At 37.6% G+C, this 5993-nt stretch overlaps 1 long non-coding RNA gene across 1 annotated transcript; it reads right to left on the bottom strand.

Annotated features, from left to right (window-relative positions):
• Positions 1 to 2251: 2251 nt before the first annotated feature.
• Positions 2252 to 5407, bottom strand: LOC107719255 (uncharacterized). The gene is made up of 3 exons (XR_001637499.1): positions 5242 to 5407; positions 3903 to 3950; positions 2252 to 2662 (listed from the first exon to the last, which is right to left on the bottom strand). It is a non-coding gene; the product is annotated as an uncharacterized LOC107719255 (long non-coding RNA).
• Between the last annotated feature and the right edge of the window lie 586 nt (positions 5408 to 5993).

Here is a 5993-nt window from a genome sequence, read left to right as displayed (position 1 = left end):
GTTATAGACAACAGATATTCAAATGTGACATATGTGAATGCTTTTTTTTTAGATTGAAATGTATAGGGAAAATATATATTTTTAAATATTATATATATATATATATATATATACATACTGTATATATAAAATACATTAAAAAGTACATATATTTAGAAACATATTTTAGCAGATATACTTTGAGCCTTTTTTGTATATTTTTTTAAATATAAAAAAAAAAATTGCAGTATGCGTTAAGTCATCAGCCGCTAATAATCTCCTCTATTTGCCAAAGCTGAATGCAAGAATGCATTGCTTCTTGTTTTTGCAGTAACTGAATGCGATCTACCGTCTTTGCATTCTGGATTGAGTAAATAATGACCCAATGTTTGGCTTAAATGCTGCTTTCAATACTGTTAGCATGCTAGTGTGATTGTACTGGCCTCTGAAGGACAGAAGCGCTGTCTAGGATATCAGCGCACTACATGCTGATTACTGAGGATAACTCTGATCCTAAATAATAACATAAGCTGCATAAAGAGCGAGAGCCATCAAACCCTCATCATATCCAGCCTCATGGAAGAAAACACAGACGACATAAGATCACAGCTGACAAAAACTATCTCGCGTTTTCTTCTCCGTCTCATTTCTCACATCAAAAAAGTAATCTCTGAAATTAAACGCGCTATCTCCGGCACAAAAAATAAGAAAAAGAGACGTTCTCGCAAGAAGACGTCAGATAAAGACGGGCCGATGCTATCTGTTCCTAGCTCGCAAACGGGGGAAATGTACAAATTAAACTCATTTTAATATTTCCATTTAAGTTGTCATGCTTTAGCTGGAAGCTATTAAAAACGCATTCCACTGAAAGAGAGAGAGAGGCTTTCTGGGTCAGGCAGGATCTCCCCGGCGCTCCTGCGGCCTTCATCCCTCAAACACAAGCTGGATTGTGGCTCGGCCTGAAAACCGAGATCATACACGCATCTCGATTTCTAATCTGACGCACGAGCGCTTGGCTGTGAAGAGCCTCCGTAGGTTTCTTTAATGAACGACGATTAAACCTGAAACACTGTAATAGCAGATTTAACGTCATGAGGTTGTTTCGGCCACGTATGTCCAAGATCTGCCATGAAATACCCCTCTGAGGAGCTGTTGATGGTTCTTACTCGCTCCAAACCGCATGCTGTTATACTGAACACAATTTATACAAAATATATAAGGGAAGGACTGATTTTGTGTTCTGACACGACAAGTCCACGTATAAACGATCCACTAAACGGTCAGTAAAAACAAAGAGTGCTGATCTCAGGCCAGCCGAGACCCCTTGAAATGCTTCTGTGCGCGTGTCTCTTGATTTATTTCTGGAGATGGACCCCGTGCCACAGAAACACAAAGCCCAGCGCAGCACATGATGGAGCACCTCACGGCCCCTTCATTCATTTCCCGCCCTGCGTCTCCGGCCCTCGTTTTGCTTCAGGCTTGGTTTTGTTCTTCGAGTCAATAGAAACGGCGAGGAATAATTGATGCCCCGAGACTCCAGACAAGACAATAGGTCACAACAACAGGCGGCGTTAGATCGAGCGGCCCCGAGAAAAACTGGACGAGTGTAATGTAGCCTCCGGAAGTGTTCGAGTCCAGAGCGGGCGCCACTCTTTCATGTCAAACTCACGCCGCTCCCTTCTTTCATCTGAAACTCAAGCGGCTTTATTCAACATCTTCTGCATCATGATTTCTGTGACCAAACATTCCTCCCTCAAATGTTCTCTAATTTAAAGCATGCAGACATTTTGGCTCTCAATAAAGAGTCTGCACTGTAGTACAGCATTTTTATTTTTTAACAAGAAAGTAAAACTTATTTTTACATTTTCCTATATTTTAAAATACAAGTTTACTTCTTAATGTAACATTACAAAAAACCAAATTTCATTAAATTCGTTTTGATTTCAATACTGTAAAGCATCCAAATAGTTTTGTTTTATAAAACTCATTCACTGCGTTTTTTTCTTTCTTCAAATGAACACATTACAAACAGTTCAACAAATACTACCAAGCGTTTAAATGTGAAATAAAAACGTCAAAATAAAAATAAACAAACATAAATTCATTGGATTTCAACCAGAAATGAAAACTTTTTTGTGACATTTTTATGTGACAATAATATAAAACATTATAATAAAATAATAAAAATAAATGGTCCTAAAAATAGGTCACTCATCCTCACTTCACACTGTATGACTTGCTTCCTTAAAATAAGCACAACTGCACACATTGGTCAGTTTGTGGACATTTTATTCAATAAGTTTAATAATTCTTATATTGTTGCTCTGGCCCGTTTTAATCTATTCTGTTTCATATGAAAAAAAAAAGAAAAGAAACAAAAACATTTAAAAGTCACACTGATTTAATTATTCAGTTTTTCAAACATACATGCATCCAACACAGGCTTTAATGGCTATTATTCAGTCGTATTTCTTTGTTACAGGATAATGTGTCTAAAGCATCCAGACTGATGAACGTGCATCTTCTTGATCAGTGATTCCTCACAGTGGGAGCAAGAAGGGCCAGTTTTAGATTCAGGTTATTAAATGCATTTCAGGGTGTGAGTAGAGCAGGGAATGTGTTTAGAGTTCAGGACGAGAGCCAGTCCTCCAGATCCGAGTCCTCCGGCCGCTGCCGTCCCGTCCTGAGAAACCGAACACATGAACACCGTCAATACCACAACATTAAACACACACAAGCACCACTCACTCTACTGCTGTGTGAATGAAGGCAATTCATTAATATTCATATTTAAGATATAAATGTTACATTATAAAACAACTGTTTGTCCACAGTTTTAAAACGGCAGGACAGTAAAAGCACTACATTTTGAATGATCTCATTGTTCAGAAGTCAAAGGTGACGGTTCTGCAGTCATGTGACTCACTGAACCATCTTTATGAGTGAGTCACTGAATCATTCACTCAACTGATTTGTTCAAAAACAAAGATTCATGTTCAAAAACAAAGATTCACAGAGGACTGAAATGAAGGGCTCTCTTTATGAGTGAGTCACTGAATCATTCGCTCAACTGATTTGTTCAAAAACAAAGATTCAGTGAATCATTCACTCAACTGATTTGTTCAAAAACAAAGATTCAGTGAATCATTCACTCAACTGATTTGTTCAAAAACAAAGATTCAAGTTCAAACACAAAGATTCATACTGGAATGAAATGAAGGGCTGTCTTTATGAGTGAGTCACTGAATCATTTACGCAAATGATTTGTTCAAAAACAAAGATTCATGTTAAAAAACAAAGATTCATACAGGAATGAAATGAAGGACTGTCTTTATGAGTGAGTCACTGAATCATTCGCTCGACTGATTTGTTCAAAAACAAAGATTCATACAGGAATGAAATGAAGGGCTGTCTTTATGAGTGAGTCACTGAATCATTCGCTCGACTGATTAGCTCAGAAACAAAGATTCAGTGAATCATTCACTTGACTGATTAGTTCAGAAACAAAGATTCATGTTCAAAACCCAGATTCATTAAGGAACGAAACAATTGACTGTCTTTATAAGCGAGTCATTGAATCATTCACTCAATTTATTTACAAAAAAACATTCAGAAATGAAAACCCACTACTGTGTGTTGATCATTTTAGACGGCTAATTAAAAACAAAGTTACTGGCAATATTGCGTCTTAATGATAGTTACTTGATATTAACTTCTTGTTTATCAAACTTAGGTGTAAAATCAGCATCCCTCCGTCACCTGTGCTGTTGTACTGAATATCAGCACGCCACCGCTATCATACTGATCCGCAACGCTGCAGTCCAGAGCACAACAACGACACGCAGCAGCGCTGATGCACTGAATATGAGGGAATATGATACTGTATATAACCAGACTGTGAGATGATGTGAAACAGGACTGACCATCATCTGAGGATCAGGCACTCGGTGAAGCGCACAGGAGACTGACGGCTGTAAACACACACAGACACAGTATAAGAACACATCTGTCATGATCGCACATATAACCGCAAAAATCAAAAAGCACATAAGATGCTTAACACAAAAATAAAAGCCAATTTAAAATATTAATAAATACTGTGCATAAATAACACTGATAAGCCGCTCAAAATGACATGTTATAGCACTAAATGATATTTCAATCCGAATTATGAAAACATGTCCAGATCACTTTGCACCCTAAAGATGATTATATACTCCTTTTGATATGGGTTTATACGTCCATACATAACTGTCATGAAAATAATGTCACAAAGAAAATAAAGGTTATTTTTAAAACCTGAAACCGTGAAAATGGACTTGACAGCTTTGTTTGATTCACAATTAAATGGATTTCAATCTTATGCAGCAGCAGTAAAATATATGATGATACATGATGTACGGAGATGAGCAAAATGTATTTTAAATACGTATTTATTACTTTTGAGTATTTCATAATCGCAGTTTTTGGCTGATGCAAGTGAATCGTATGACATCATGTGATCCATAGACGAGTCTTAAAGGGATAGTTCACCCAAAAATCACAATCCCGTCATTAATTACGTGCCACTCCTGTAAGACCTTCGTTCATCTTCTCTAGCGACATGAAGATATTTTTAATGAAACCCAGAGCTTTCTGACCCTCTACAGTCAGCCATGCATCAAGTGATCCAATGTTATGAAGTGAGCGAGTACTGTTTGCACAAAAACAAAACAAAAAAATCCACTTAATTTATGAAAATATTATCCAAACACACGTGTGTGGTACTCTAGTGAACACTCACATGTGTGTCTTTTATCGCGTGAACAACACAGACGTGCTGTGATGCTCTCCTCAACACAATGCAGATCAATACTTTCATAAAGTTGTAAATTATGTTTTTTTAACTAACGCTTTAATTAGTCCATAGTTCATTCCAACTGGAGAAGAAGAAAAAAACACAATGAAAGAAGCTGTTTTGTTTCTCTTTCTCTAAACTCCAGTAATACGAAATGTAACCGCACTGACTTTTTCACTTCATATGATTGCTTTTTCAAATTACAAATTATTTGCATCTTAATTAAATACATCTGATGAGCAAAATCCTTTTAGCTGTATCTGTGCCCATCTCTGTAGATATAGCCTGCAGATTTCAGGAAATACAGCAGTAAATGTTGGTGTTTCACAGGCATCTGTGAAGTTTCCAGCATTGTTTCTAAACTGATGTCAAACAAAGCTGTAAGCGTCGCGGTCACGTGACTGCTCGCGGATCCCAGCACTCACCGCTCAGGGAAGGACGAAGTAAAAGATGAGGAAAAGAATGACATCGAACAGCAGAAACATCCAGAAATCAAACCAGTACGAATGTTTGGGCAGAGCCGGCACGACGCCGCGTGAGTCCGCCATGATCGCACACACTTCCCGCTTCCGGGGTCACGTGCGTCACGCGCGTTTCGTGCTTCCGGTGCATTACACAATAAAAGTCCCCGAAAACCCGCTCGCTCTCTCACTCATTCAAGCGATATGAACATTCACAGAACGTCCATCAAAGTCAAGTCCATATGATTTTTACAGCACTTTTCACAATAAACATTAGGCTCTTTCAAAGCGGCTTTACAGAGAATTGAGATGTGAATGCTTATAGTGTCTAAATATCTTCATCGCTGTATTTAGCGGATAGAGCTGGGCAATAATACACCGTTCACACAGAAACAGCAGGGTTAACATTTGTACAAGAACTAATAAACTTAATTTAAATCCCCTCACTCCTAAGAGCAGTTTATAGCTCTTGCTTGAAGGTTAATAGCATCTAAATGCTATTATGCTTTAGCTCTTAAGACTGCTGTTAAGTCAATGTTAACAGCACTTACAAGTGACCATCACAACTATGCATGTTTATAGCATTTATATAAATGTTTGAATTGTAATGTGCATATTGCACTTATATGAACAGTGGTTAAATGAACTATTATCTTTAATGAACAACAATGGCATTTCAACAAATGCTGTTAGCGTTGAAATAGCACTTGAATGAA

The sequence above is a fragment of the Sinocyclocheilus rhinocerous genome, unplaced genomic scaffold (assembly GCF_001515625.1).
Source record: "Sinocyclocheilus rhinocerous isolate Xijiao unplaced genomic scaffold, SAMN03320098_v1.1 scaffold3227, whole genome shotgun sequence".
NCBI classification, from domain to species: Eukaryota; Metazoa; Chordata; class Actinopteri; order Cypriniformes; family Cyprinidae; genus Sinocyclocheilus; species Sinocyclocheilus rhinocerous.
Note: the sequence above shows the minus strand (reverse complement) of the source record. Positions and strands in the feature narration are given on the sequence as shown.